The 15,267-nt window shown below is 43.7% G+C and overlaps 1 protein-coding gene across 2 annotated transcripts in view; it reads left to right on the top strand.

Annotated features, from left to right (window-relative positions):
- Nucleotides 1-857: 857 nt before the first annotated feature.
- Nrip1 (nuclear receptor interacting protein 1) overlaps nucleotides 858-15,267 on the top strand; it is an 80,101-nt gene continuing 65,691 nt past the window's right edge. Inside the window, exon 1 of one of the 2 annotated variants that reach the window (XM_051191768.1) lies at nucleotides 858-1,005. The gene's annotated coding sequence lies outside the window, so the exon portion shown is untranslated. The remainder of the gene's footprint in view (nucleotides 1,006-15,267) is intronic. The other variant, XM_051191769.1, reaches the window with a different exon arrangement.

Genomic DNA, 15,267 nt, shown 5'->3' with positions numbered 1-15,267 from the left:
GGGTGGTGCAGCTTGGCCGGCAGACTCCGCTGGAGACTCCACAGTGACAAAGCAACGGAAGATAAACCCGGTTCCTGGGTCCTGCGTCCGTCTAGGGAGCCGAGCTGGGCACTCCTCAGGTCTCCTTCCCAGTTTTCCGCTTGGAATCACGCCACATTAATTACTGGGTCCTACTAGGTGCTGGGCATGGGGTCAAAATGACCTAGAGTTATAGCAGCGTCCCTTCCGGAATTTAAGCGGGACACCGATTCCTAGGAGGTGGAAAACGGAGGGTGGGTAAAAGGGAGCCAAGAGAACGCGTGCTGTGGGGTGAAATGGTTGGAAGGGAGACCCTTAAGGTGCCGGCCCCTAGGTGAAAGCCCTGGGGGAAGGGTTGGTGCCCTTATTCCTCTGCGGTGCCCCCAACGCTTGTCCAAGCCTGGGTGACATGGACGATCGCCTGGTCCCTAGGGACAATCTGTCCAGGCAGCTGGACGGTGCCGTAAAGCCAGGGCTCCGGCTCGGGGAGCAAGGAACCCCCCTCTCCCGGCCGAACTGTGTCCTCTCTACCTGCCAGGCCGCACAGCCCCGGGTCCCCCACCCGGAGCACCGGAGAGGAGGCCCGCAGAAGCCGGGTAGGCTGCCCAGCTCGAGCGAGCCGCCGGGTACGCGATCAGCCCGGGTGACAATGGGAGGGAGGGGCAGAAAAGGGTTAAGAAACTTGGCTGAAGAGCTGAATGGCGTGGAGCAGCGAGGGGAGGGACCCGGCCGCCGCGAACTCGGCGGCGGAGGGAGGAGCGCGGCTGCGGCGGGCGGGCGGCGAGCGAGGCGCTCAAAGTCAGCCTCGCAGACATTGCAGCAGAGCCCCGAACTCGGGAGGCAACGGCGATCGCGGCGCAGGCGGAGGACGAGCCGGCCCCAGCCCGCCGGTGCGCACCGCCCGTGGCCTCGCGCGGCCGCAGGGCACGGCTCACCGGGGAAGGAGGGAGCGACGCGGATCGGCGGCCCGGAGCCGAGGCGGCCTCGGTGAGTGGCGATCGCGGCCCGAGCTCCGTGCGGAGCTGGCAGAGCGGACGCCCAGCCGCCCGGGCACGGCCTGGGTGCGCGGCCCGGGGAGGTGGCGGAGGCCGGGGAGGCCCACGGGGGACGCCGGCGACACGGATCCCGGGGACAGCTTGCCGCGCCCGGCTCTCCCCGGGAACTCGCGCCCTCCCAACCCCCCCGCCCGGCGCGGCCGCCAAGTTGTGGAGTTCCCAGCCGTGGGATCGCCCGTGCCAGCCTTGGCGCGAGGGGCGCAGCCTCCCTGGCTGTGCTGTGCCGGGACCCACGCGGGTGGCCGGGTCGCGGGGCCCGGGTCGAGCCCGCTCGGCTGCTCCTGTTGGCCCCGAGCCCCGGGCGCTGGCTGCTGCGCCGCTCGGTCCCGCCGCCCAGCGGTGCCCGCGGTGGCGCCCGCGCTGCTCCCCGCCTTGAGCTGGTGCCTCCCCGCGCGGTGCTCGCCGATTCCCGGCCGGGAAAAGTGACTCGGACAGGGACAGCGCTGAGCCCCAGGCCCGGCCTGCTGGGCACCAGGTCCCCGCCTGCCGAGGGAGGGCGAGGCCCCTTGAACCCCAGGCCTCAGCCTAGTTTTCCCCAGCATCCGAGAGCGGGGTTTGCGTTTAGCGTGAGCCTGCTGAAGTCCTGGGAGACAGACGCTCCTCCGTCTGGTGCCACTCTCTCGCCTTTCTCCCGTTGTTTGAGGAAACCCTCTTCCGCGGCGGCACTCTGCACACCCTCCCATCCTTCCCAAAGTAGTTTCCAAATTTTAATCAGGAGTTGATGTTCAGACTGAGGGAACAAAGGAATCCACTGTGTTTAAAAGGCGGACAGGCAGTGTGAGCCTGACACATGTTGATCTCTGAGGCATTCCAGGAGTTTCTACCTTCCATCGTGTCAGTAATTTAATTGGACTGTGGCGGTCGTAAATGAAGAGCAGAATGTTAGGTAATTTATGTTAAGGTACTTTATTTATTATTTATTTATTTATTTATTTTTAATTAATGGGTCATTTTAGTTGGGGGAAAGTCCCGACGTTCTCAGGTGCAAGAACTTGTAACTCATTTTTGTGACACCAGGCTTGAGTTTGTCTGCTCATGTAAATGATTGTGACACTGAGGGAAAATCGTGTTTTAGAGGAAGAGAGAGACTGTCTAAAAGTAAAGCAAGATTGGTATGTGTGTCTGTGTACGCACATAAACATGCATAAATGATGTGTAGTCTGTATTTCCTGGGTTTTGTAAAGCAAGGGGCTTCAGAAATTCATTCTTTAAAGTTATGAATTACATTGAACCTGCTTATTAGTGAATCATAGGTTTTAGCGAGTGGGCGGCACCTTCCCGATGCTATTATTCAGTGCTCAGTCATCAGTTTGCCACCTTTGTCTAAGAGACAGTGAAGTAAGTCTACTTTTTAAGCAAATGGTGGTTCATGCCCATGGCCCCCGTAAATGTGGCTGCTGCCTGGAGTGTGTGGAAATGTCCTTCCACTTCCAAGTGAGTGTTGCCCTGGTTTTGCCTAGCCGTTCGGTAATGTCCATAGGGTTTTTATTGACCCGGGCTGGCTTCAACACCAATAGGAACTTTCTCAGCTTGGTCTTACTTAGTTCCTGTAGACAAAGAAGGAGAAGCAGTATGGAATGTAGCAGGTACTACTTGAGGAGTCTGGGACTGGATACTTAACTCCAGCCTGCTTTAGGCTCTGGTGGGGGCATTGCTTTCCAAACTCAGCCTGCAAAGTACAGGAGGAGCCTGAGGAAAACAGAGGTAAGAGGTAAATAAGGAGGGCAGTTAGCTGGGTTGCTGCTCTTACACAGATGAATTGCTGTGGTGCCTTTGAGATAGCTGAACAACAACATCAGGTTTAAGCCGACCAGAAGACTGAGAACGTGTGTTTTCCAAACTTTGTTGAATTTGAAATTTCTTAATTGAGCTATCTGGAAATATTGTGAATTAGCAGTGGAGAAGTGTCTGCGGACCAGGCTAGGGCTCCTCTGGGCCCACCAGTTTTAAGAGCAAAACATTGTGATTAAAAAAAATAACCTATACCACCACCTAGAGTCTGCTTGTTAGTTTATGGCTCCTAGAGTTTGCTTACATCCACATGTCCCTTATGGTTGCTGCATAGTCAAAACATGATTGAGAAGTTGAGGCTTCCCAAAGGTCATCCAGAAGAACAATTACTCAAGTCATAAACAGCAAGGGCCAATTTAAATTATCCATGCCACCTTCAGAATAGAAAATTATGACATATCAATTCAAGTGGGCTAGTCTCCAGAAGATATTAATTCAGAAATGTAAGGCAGAGCCTTCTAAGCTTAAGCCCTAGGGGTGGCTGTGTCTGCTGAAAGATTTTCTGTGTTCAGAGATTCAAGAAATATTACGAAATAAGTGTTCTTAGCGCCTTTTGTAGTTCCGGGGAAACAAAAGCAATGAATGAATATATATATATATATATATATATATATATATATATATATGGAGGGAGGGTGGGAGGGAGGGTGGGAGGGAGGGAGGGAGGGAGGAGTATTACCACTACAAAAATTTCTAGACGTTGAAAAGGTCAGAGAGAATGTAGACAGTAGTTGAATTTGGGTTTGGGTTCAACTATTGAGAATACAATCAATGTGAAACAAAGTGACAGTCTGCCCTTCTGGTGGTGGATCTGCAATAAGGCAGTCTGTTGAACAGGAGACCTTAGGGAGGCAGCCTCTGCCATGTGGCTCAGCACACTGTCCAAGGAGGAAGTAATGTTCCTCCTTTAAACGGGAAGCCTAAAAGATGGCCTCCAAGAACTTTAATTAAATATCAGTTGAACAGAGAGAACTAGAGCACTGGATTAATTCTGTCAAACATCACTATTTTAGAACATTGAGGACAACTAAAAATGAATTAACTCATATCTGAAAGCAGAGTTTTATGGAAGGTGACAGATGAGGCAAAATATGTCAGTCTAATGGAACACATAGGGAGATGAGGATAGATATGCCATCCTTGGCTCTCCAGACAGTTGAGGGGAGAGCAGGTTATTATTAATTGTGTAGATCTCATCGCCAAGCCAGCACGGAAGACCATGGCCTGGAGATCATTTTAAATCAGAGTAGCCTAGGATCTGTGAGGTCAAAAGTCATATATATATATATATATATATATATATATATATATATATATATATATAGCGTAAGCCTGAAAATTGTAAGCAACTTCTGTCTTCCAGAAGAGCAATAACACTTTGGTGCTTGAAGTCAAAAGATCATTCAACTAAAAATATGTTGAAGACATTGGAATTTTAATCAGCAAAAGTTACACATTTTCCATCGTGATGAGTCCTTTTATGTTTTAAAAGGTTGGTTTCCTGACGCGTTTTAAAGCGTAGGCTAGTCACTCAGTTTCTCTTTCTACCCCTACCCTCCTTCCCTTCCTCCCCCCCTTCTCTCTAAAATAAACAAATCACATGTCTCTAGCCATTTTCCTCTCTTCCACGAAAATCGTTTTTAATTTGTGAATTTTCCTTTGTGGCTGTGTAGTTTGTTTTGTAGTTTTTCCAGCCCTCCATTTCAGGTGACTGCTACACAGACACGAGTGGATTTTGTACTCTCAAGTAAGCATCGACTTCTAGAAGGGTGATGACTGAGGAAAACACATTTACTGTCACTAGCAAAACCCTGTGTGCCAGCGTCTTCCAACTGGAGACATATGTTCATTTAAAATATCTTGACTGCTGTTGAAGAGCTGAAGTATTTTCAACAGAACGTGGTAGGGTGGCTGTGGATGTACAAAGTTGAGTCCGTGGCTTTAACAGCTTGGGATTCATTTCCTTACATTGTAGTTTTTCAGGAACCAGGGGATGAGCATGTTCATTCTGTAGTATTTAGATAACAATGGTCAGAAACCTCACACCAGGGTGGACTTGAGGAAGGTGAAGACCAGGCATGTCAGAGGATGAGGCAGGCCGGTGGGATGGAGCTGGGACCTGGACAAAAGCTGGGATGAACAGAAAGTAAATGGAGGAAGAGGCCTTGTTTCCCATTCTGTTTGCGTCTGACGCTAACGCAGGGACATGGATTGCTGATGGTAATGGAGTCCCTTTTATGAGGCCAGCAATGTTACATAAATAGTGATTGTTGGAGGGAATGAAGTGGCATGTTCTCCATTTGTACAGATTCACAGTGAGTTTGGAAATGTTCCTTAAGTGTATCTGAAATGGAAGGAAAAAATTGGGTACCAGAATAGAACCAGGAGAGGTACAGTTTACTCAGAAGAAATGAATATCATCTCCTTTTTTGTTTCATCTTTTTTTTTTTTTTTAAGAGCTGTAGTTTTGAAAAGTATTGTGGACATGGAAAACTGAGTGCCGAGGGTTGGGTGATGCCATGGGCATCTTTTAACAGAACCTGTGATGGAGATGGCTTGGTGTAACTGCCTAAAGGAGAATGCTTTGTTTAAGTGCATTGTCTTATTATTCAAGGGGGAATGGACAGTAGGGAGACCAGAAGTCTCATCAGGGTTTTTGTACAAATAATTTATATAGTTGCCCATCATTTTTCTCTTTTCTTCCTTCATCACTGATATTTAATACTACATATATAGTGTAGAAATTCTAAAAATTGGATTGGAGTTTATTTCGAACAAAAACTTTTGTGTTGCTATGGGTATGAAAGATACATTTTCCATCATGAAAGCTGGTATGTAAACTACTAGGAAGTCATGTCTTTTTTTTTTTTTTTTGTACTATTACTATATATTCTGTATCATGGCCCTTGGCGCTCTAATTGGTCCCTATACTTTCTTGCAGTCACGTGAGTCAAAACATTATAAAGTTTGTGGTGTTATTGATCATCGATATGCCTTAAGACAAGGTTTATACAATGGAGAATAGAAGTGGATTTTCAAAACTGATCATTTTACAAGAATAGTAGGATTTTGAATCATGCTAGGGCTATTTATCCTAGAACTCTAGGGGCGCTATAGAGAGAAACAAATCTGAAGAACTTTGGCAACCCAAAGAGGGGGAAAAAAAAAAAAGCCACTTGGGTACCAAAGCAAAGCATATTATCTGCATTAGTAAGCTGAAAATATTTTAATGTTATGATAGTTTTTAAAATAGATCATTCTTGAAGGTAATCAGATGGATAATTAGAAATTATGATTCATTTGTTTTTCTTTTGTTTTTGGTTGAAATAATGCCCCGTAGGATGGCAGCATATATTGAAACAAAGGCTGGAGAGGTAATTGTGACATCCCCATACTGATAGCCCCTCCCTCTTTCAATTAATGGGACTGGGGTGAACCGAGGATTTTGTTTAGAAATTTGGAAACTGAATTGAATTAGCATTGATAGAGCAAATAGTTGTGTTTGAAATTTCAATCATGGTTCACTCTCCCCTCAAAGTTTTCGCTTATCACACTAAGAAATTAAAAGCTTTAAATCAAAAACCCAACTTCTGTTGTTGTGATGTAGTATTTTTTTTTTCCTTAAAAATTACCTTTAGGGTGAAAGGAAAATATCTTTTATTTGCCTTAAATTTTGAGTGACTAACCCAGGGTTTCAAGAAACATTCAATTAGAAGCCACTAGGTATTTAAGTCCTTGGCATGGGTTTCCCACCCATACTAGGCTGCTCTTGCTCGTGTTTACTGAGAACTTTGGTGGAAGGGAATCTCTTACTTTTGAACTTCTAATTAAGAAAGACCGTTTTATCATAGGCAGGGTTACTCCTTTTGTAGCCTGCAATTTCCATCTGCTGCAAATGATTGAGGGCAACTCCGAACCTATGGAGTTTGGAGCTTGTATTGTTAGTTTGCTTTGACAATTTTACTTCATGTCCTTTACCAGCTCTGTGAAGGTACAGGGTAGCATTGTGGTGATGGCTTTAGACTGAGCTAGAAGGAGCGTTTATGGCTGCATGCAGTGGTTAAGCTGGCTGCTGCTGGTGGTTATGCGCTTCCAATGGTTGAATTTGCCTACACATAATTGTGAATATATTAAATATCATTGCATTAAAAATGTCAGATGCTAATTTAGTATTACAATAATGAGGTGGGGAATTATGCTTATATACATGCTGAAAGTGACAATAATATTTATAACGTAGTTTTTTTTTAATGTGGACTGTTAATGGGGTGGGTGAGAGCCTGGCATATAATCTTAGGATCAAAACTTGAGATTTGGAAGTTCTGTACAAAATGGGGCTTCTTGAGGAATTTCTCTAACAATTGAGATCTCTCTCTCTCTCTTTCTCTCTCTCTCTCTGAGTGTGTGTGTGTGTGGTTGAGGATTGAACCTAGAGCCTTGTGCATGTTGGGCTTATATGTTCTCTATCACCTAAGTACATCTGCAACCTAAGAGATGATACGTTTAAGAAATGGATGGTAACTGGATGGGAAAAAACAAAGTTTAGGTTTTTGATTCCTGAACTTTGAGTTTTTGGTAATGTAGTGACAGGGACATTGATCTCTGTGCCAGCAAAGAAGCAAATTCCAGAAGGGAAGACGAAGGAAAAGTATTGGGAAGCATGAGAAAACTGTAAATTAATTAATTACCCTTAAGAGTATTTCACCCAAAGGACCATTTATGCCAAGGGTCATGCAGTTCCGGGTTTGATTTTTTTTTTTTTTTTTTTTTGGCCAAAAAAATGCATCAAAAATAGTACTTCTGTTTTCCGCTGTACATTTCTTTTACTAGTGCCATCTTCGACTAAGTCAGTATTGCATTCTGCTAAAAGGGAAGTCCTTTAGTCTCCCTGGGCAACAACATCGGTAGCACGAGAGGTCAGATGTGATTTTAAATTCCGAGGTTCTGTTGCTGTGTGTCAGTACATATTGTTCATGACTTCAAACTGGTGATTTGAGAAGGAGTAGAGATGATTGAGTGAAAAGTTGGCATGCGCAGAACTTGTATTGCTACATGCCTTTTGCTGTCTCCCACCCCCACCCCCACCCCCAGAAGGAGGAGGAAGAAGGCTTAGGGAAGGGAAGTGCACTCATCCTTAGGAGGCAACTGCTTTGTGCCAGGCACTGTTCTGGCCGATTTACATGCATTTTTCACTTCTAATCCTTGCAACTCCCCTAGGGACTCATAGAGATTATTTCCTCTAGTTTATAGATACAGAAACCCAGTTTGTGAGTTGCCAGAGTCACTTGCCTGAGGTCACACAGCTAATTTCATTTTCCACTAGAATATGCCATCTTTGGAAAGGGAAACTGGCGGCCAGCTGACTTTCAGGAAGCCATTAGGAAACCCTGCTCTTCTACCTGATAGCCACAAAACCCAGGTTCCAAGGACAGACCTCCCAGCTTGATAATCACAACCCAGTTTCTCTGGGAAGGCCTCTCCTTTGTGGGTTCCTCAGCTGCCTACCCTTGACCAGAGGGAAAGTTAGTCCCCCAACGCTAGCTCTTGGGATGTGTACCACAGAAGTACTGCAGTGTTCTTCAAGGCATGTTTGTTGTCATGGTCTTAGTCCTGGTGTTCCCAAGCTGTGTTTGTCCACTTTATGGAGATGATGTAGCAGAAGTACGTTAGCCTTCCTGGTTGCAAAATTGCAGCTCTTGACTCTGCTTAATGTGATTTTCTTTTTACTGCCTTTTCTTCAGCCACAATCGTTTTGTTAAAGACTATGATATGTTAATCAAGTACAGTCTGAGCTCCAAACAGGAAGTGGAGAATGCATTTGTGAGTTTATTGGAAGGACGGAGATAAGGGACAATTGGCTTCATTTGGGAAGTAGACCTTGGTGAGGAGGGTACACTTGGACCTAGGAGGCTGGTGGCACAGAGTGCATTTTTAAGTACACACCAGTCATGTGCTTTTATTGTTGAGGCAAAGAGAAACAGAGTTATAAACCTCCCCACCCTTTAAAAAAAAAAAAACTTGATTCATTTAAAATGTATGGTATTTGGAACCCCAAACTACTCTGGGTGGTTCCCTAATCACTGAAAGGTGCAAACAATATTGGAGATGTAGAATGAGATATAAAGTGAAATGCATATTTTTTGTATGCTTTGAAAGTTGAATTGCTAAATAAACGTTGGGCAACAAAGGATTCCCACAAAAGCTGCAAAAGAATGTTTGCTTGTCTTTTAGTAAGAGACTAGGTATTTTCTTCTGGCTAAGCAAGAGAGGGACTCTCAAAGTGAACAATCTGGCAAGGGAAGTCTTCTGTTTCAGATTATGTATTGATATTATTTCTCTAATTCTTACTTGCCTTTACTGAGTTAATTGAAATAGACTGGATCTATGTGATAGGAAGCATAAGGCGTGGACTAAGAGCTTTTTAATTTACCATCTGGTACGTTCTTAGTGTTTACATGCCTTGTATCAATGAGGCCAAACCCAAAGTAGAGAGCATAGCTCTGACTCTGAGGAGGAACCCCCCCTCCCAGTGTTCATCAGTGACACAATGTCTTCACTGAATTTTGAATCTCCACAAACTGAAATAATATCGTGTTGTGTTTTCAGGCTGGGAGAGGACCTGATAGAAAACCATATGGGGTGAAGTTAAGCACACCATCTAGAGTGTGTCTTGTCCTGCTTCCTGCTCGGAACAAGTACTCACATGTACTTGGTACTTGTGTGTGGTTTTTTCTTTTCCCTCCATCCAAATCCTTTCTGTTTAGTATTGTTTCCCTTTGATGCTGGAATTTCTCTGCTACCCACTCCCAGGGATCCATGCTCCACAACTGGACGAACTATTACTAAATCTTTTAGTACCTTTGTCATTGTTAACTTCAGAATGTCCCAAAGGAAGAAGCCAAGCCCGTAAAACTTTTAAGTTAACCATTAAGGGTTACTACGTAGTTGGAAGTGGGATGGACCCAGGATGAAAAGTCATGTCTTGATTTCTTTTAAACTCTTCTTGTTTCTATTTTTGTTTTCTTGATGAAGTTAGGAAGGAAAGAGACGAGTTGGGGTGAAGAAAGAGTAGCAGGTGTGATGGAACCAGTCTTTGGCAGTAGCCACATCAGTAAAGTGCAAGTAAGGCCAAGGCCAGTGCCGGGTCTCAAGCGGTCAGTAGTGGGCAGCTTCATCCCTGTGGTCTTGATACTTCATTTCCTTGTGGCCCTCTGAGTAGCCTTAGGATTTTTTTTTTTTTTTTCCGTAGTCCTATGACTTGAATATAATGTCCCAGCCATTTTGTAGTACAGGTATGTATGCATGTTCATGCAAATACATTGTTCTGAATCTTCATATATTTTTCAGTTCTGTTTAACTAGCAACAGGGCTGAGCTTTCCTGAGCTTTCTTCCTTCCACATTAGTGTGTCATTTGATATCATTCTTTTTCAAGTGTGTTTTAGGAAGTCCCGCTGGTGAGACTTCAGGGGGTAGCTTCTGTGACATTTCTAGGAGACACAATCTCAAAGCAAACTCCTCCATCCGTTGGCTTTTACAGCCTTTCTACCCGATCTTCCAAAATGATCCCGAGCCTTTGGTTCAGAGCTCTGTGTTTTCATCAATTGTGGTTTTCTGTGGGGGTCTGTGTCTGTTGCAAAGAGAAGTTTCCTTGTTGAGATGTGGGCACTACACTTATCTGTGGGTATCAGGACACATATTTAGGATGTAGTCGGCCATTATGCTGGCTTAATAAAGGGATGGCTGTAGGTTCCCCTAGGCAAGGAACTGTAGGCAACTAAGGAATGCTGAGAGATGAAGAAACAGTCTTTCCTAGAGAAAAGCATACCCATTTGTTAACCTATGAAAAATGGTCAGCTCTGAAAATGTACATGCAAGTACCGCTATATGGGCTGAGCAGGCTATATTTATGTATTTAGGAACACACACACACATTGGGATACATAACCCATCCACCACCGCCAACAATGGCAACAACAATCCAAGAAAATGAGGCTATGAAATTTAAAAGAGAGCAAGGCAAGATACATGGAATAATTTTAAAAAGCATCAGGGGAGCTTCCTATTTGCAGACTTAGCAGAACCAGGCACCATTAGTTGACTGGTGAGACCAGACTACACTCAACCAGCCCGACCAGTGTTCTAAAACTATCAAAGGGGCCGCTTGGGGTCTTTTCAGTATACTGAGAATTCAAAACCTGTGGTTTTATGTGCTTTGGGCCAAGTCTTCCCCTCTAGAAGAGAAGAAGGGGGCAAAGCTAACTGTGTCCCCTTCCACAGTCCACAAGCGGGCCGAGTGCCTCACCTTGGAAGGCAAATCGGACCATCTTGCTTATGGTGACAGTGGGCAAGACAGTTCAGAAGCTGCCTGCACCCCTGCAATCATGAGCTTTCCCTCACTCTGCAATATCTTCACCCATCCCAATGGCTGCATTTTGCTGGCGTCCCTTTTCTGTAGACTATGAACTTCTCGCAGAGGAGCAGAGCGTGTTCATTGATAGGGTGTTCATGCCTTAGGGCCTGCCACGAAACAGACTGTCCAGTCCACGAACATTCTTGACTAGAATCGCACCAATCTCAAACTTTTGTTCATGGCGGCTGTTAATTGTTATATGGAGCTTACGAACCGTGGCTGTTCTGCATTTCTCTACTCTATCTAAATTAGCACTTCTGAAAGGAAATATACTGTATGCTTAAAATATATCTTCTTTTCAGTTGTATTAATTACGAGAGAGAAAAGTGAACACAACTGTTGGTGACATTATAAGTGATTGACACTTGAAAGGAGAATTTGTTTTATAATAAATACTGTCTTCAAATCACACAAATTGGATTAGAAAAACGTTTAGCGAAATCTGTAGACAACATTTAATTTCTTTCTTCCTAATTTATTTTTGAGGAAGCGAAACAGTATTTCTGAAGCTTTTCAGTAGTTTCCTTAGTTTACTTCTAGTAGCCAAAAGGATGGACCAGCTGAGCCCATTCAATCATGGGGATTTAACTGCTTAGGAAGATGGACACGTCTTTAAAAGAGATCTCAAATTTTTATGTCTAGTCAGATGTCGTGATGAAAGAGATGCAGGGACAGGCAGATTTCTGGGAGTTCTAGGCCATTGGGGTCTACAAAGTAAGTTCTCCAAGGTTATAGGAGGGAGGCTTGTCTAAAACAAAAACAAAAACAAACAAAAAAAAAACAAAACAAAATGTAGGCATAGACTTAATTTTGAGGATAGGAATGTGGTCAATGGGACAGTACTTGCCTTGAGGTTTATTTTTTGTTTGTTTGTTTTTGTGTTTTTTTTTTTTCTGGTTTTGAGGTAGAGTTTTGTGTAACCATGGCTGTCCAGGAACTACACATGTACAGGAGTCTGGCCTTGAACCTCAGAGATCTGCCTGTCTCTGTCTGTTTAGTGTAGGGGTAATTTTGGTTTTTAATATCCTTACAAAGTTAACAGATCAAAAATGGTTGATGACGCAAAGACGTTGTAGGATGTTGTTAGCTTACGAAGCCGTTTGTAGGGTTTAAAGACAGACAGGTCTTTTCTTCTTTGGCCATGGATCCTGTTATAGTAGCGTGTGTTGACTGATAATTATTGCTGATGGGAGGCTGAAAATAAAATTATGTGAAAATGGAGTTTTAGGAAAATGGAGCCACTGAGAGATTTAGTTTCAAATGCTAGATAAAACATACATGATCTAGGTATGTACATATTATTAAAACATTGTTATTAGTGTGAGCGTGTGTGAGTGTGTGTGTGTGTGTGTGTGTGTGTGTGTGTGTGTGTGTACCAACAGGGCACACTTGTGGCTGTTGGTTTTCTTCCACTACTTGGGCTGCAGGGATTGAACCCAGGTTGTCTGGCTTGGCAGCATGCGATTTTGCCTGCTGAGCCATCTCACCAGCCCAAGACACAATGTTTAGAGAGCACAGCTTCACCTGTACCGGGCAGTGATTGTCAGGTATTTCTTGAGTTTGACCAGTTATTCATCCACAAGTTTTTTTTTTTTTTTTCACTCTTGTATATTTCTCCCAATGATGCTCAGGAATTCTTTCTTTGAGGGCATTTTTCAAATAATATGAATCCACTGACTATTTTCATGTTGTGTGGGATCCCCACCCTTAACATTAGAATAATTAGTTGTTTTGCACAAGTCTAAATGATGCTGCCTTTGCAACTTACATGTTCCATTTAATAGTAGGTAACCTTAAGCTTGTGAAGTTCAGAATTGAAAGTAGTTAATAATGTTACTTAATATAGAAATGAATTTAAAAATTGGTCCTTTTGGCCGTGATCAGAAAGGTAAAATCTTGGTTTTCGCTCTTTGAAAGGCTAAAGGTAACGTGTATTAATTTATTTTTATGTATGGCTATGCATGTGTGTCTGTGTGAGTTTATATGCACCATGCATAAAGGTAGAGGCCAAAGGGCACCAGATCCCTTGGAACTGGAGTTGCCCTGGCTTGTGAGCTGTCAGATGTGGTGTTGGGAACAGATATGGTGTTAGGTCTTCTGCAGGAAGTCACCTCTGCAGCCCCACAAAGCTAATCAATATGCATTTCCTCCTAGTTGCTATAGACATTTTAAATTGTATGTCATGGATTATGTTTTATTGTGTCACAGTGAGAGCAATAAAGAATTTATTTTCTGCAGTGGTATGAAGGCTATGGAAGGAGAATAAATAATACAGATTGCCAGGTGGTGATGGTGCCAGACCTTTAATCCCAGCACTTGGGAGGGAGGCAGAGGCAGGTGGATCTCTGTGAGTTTGAGGCCAGCCTGGTCTACAAGAGCTAGTTCAAAGAGGACAGCCTCCAAAGCTACAGAGAAACCGTGTCTTGAAAAGCCCCCCCCCAAAAAAAACAAAAATAATATAGATTACTATGTGATAAAACTAGCATGCCAGCTAGGACTGCATTTGAGTTTATTTTACTGTAGAGTTTAAAAGTTTTTGGTTCTGGTTTTTATAATTCTTGTAACTGAACAAAAATTATTTATACACAGACACACACACATACTATCCACTCAGAAATATATATGAGCGATAACGTGCTGTTGTGATGTTGCATTCTGTAGCTCAAGTTATTGGCCCATTTGAACTTGTCAATGAAGCCTCAGAACAAACTTACCTTGCACATATTGCCTTGGGGGTGTTAACAGCAGTCCTTGACAGTCTTTGGTTACCGTGGTCTTAGGTTTTCTAAAGTGGTAAAGGAAGTGGACACACAGAGGAAGTGTAGTCTTGGAGGAGAAAGGAAAAATCACTTCGAAACTATAGTGAAGTCATGGTTTATTTTGTTTCAGGAATATATATATATATATATGTTTTTTTTTTAAATGTAGCCTAAAGGACACTGAGAAGTAAAATAGCATTCTTAATGCTGTGCGGGGTAGGATAGTTGTTAATCATAGGCACCGTGGTGTTTGATAGCCGTGGCGAGGCTATGAAATGGGTGAGTCAGTTAATGTTTTCTGGCTTGTTCCTTTTATAAAATAAGGAGGTTGGGTGAGAATGGTAATGTGGTTCTTCTCAACTCTGTAAAACTCAGCGTGACTTCGTTCGGAAGGAAACTCAGAGCTTGGATTTTTTTTTTTTTTTTTTTTTTTTTTTTTTTTTTTTTTAAAGAATGTCAAGGTGTATAGAACCTAAAGCTAGGATGATGCCCCTTGTGATTTTTGGAGCTTGGCATTTAATATTTTACAGCAAAGTTTTTAGTTTAACATAATTGAACTTGTACTGGATAGGGTTAATAGGCTAGAACAAAAGGTCAAAGCATAAGGCATTAGGCTTAATTAAGGGAGAGCTGGAGTGGCAGGGGTGTGTGACAGTTAAATGGGTTTCCCACAGACTAATGTCGGTTACAGTGCAACCATGCCTCAACTTAAGTGGGTTATTTTGTGCAAAGGGCAGCGGTGATTAGCAGTTTGACATGCCAGACACTTCTGGCCAATCCCATCTGTTTTAGAGGTTAAAAAAGCACACCTCTGCGAGCTGATGGATTGATTTGTGTGCCCCGTCTGGTAAAGATTAGAAGTCCAAGGCCGGTGCTGTAAATGTCAGTTATGGAATATTGTACTTTCTTGGTTGGCTCATTGTCTTAACCGTCAACTGTTTTATAATGGGGGATAACGGCTGTTTATGGGGTTGCATGCAAAATGGGCGGGTGAACAGGTGAGGTAGGAAGGGAAAATATTTCCTAGGGGAAATTGTGTTTCAACACGTTCTGTAGCAGGTGCCTCTAACTGTATGGCGTGCCTTTGACCTCTCCTTTACAGTGTGTGTCATTTTTGTCCTTTTGGGTTACCTGAGCAACACTGTCGGTCCTGGATTTAGAGGCATGTGTATCTCGGCGCCTCTTTTTTAAGCAGGCGGATGGCTTAGCCTCCTATCATTATGTGCATTTTAC

Source organism: Phodopus roborovskii, unplaced genomic scaffold (genome assembly GCF_943737965.1).
Source record: "Phodopus roborovskii unplaced genomic scaffold, PHOROB, whole genome shotgun sequence".
In the NCBI taxonomy this organism is placed as follows: Eukaryota; Metazoa; Chordata; class Mammalia; order Rodentia; family Cricetidae; genus Phodopus; species Phodopus roborovskii.
Note: the sequence above shows the minus strand (reverse complement) of the source record. Positions and strands in the feature narration are given on the sequence as shown.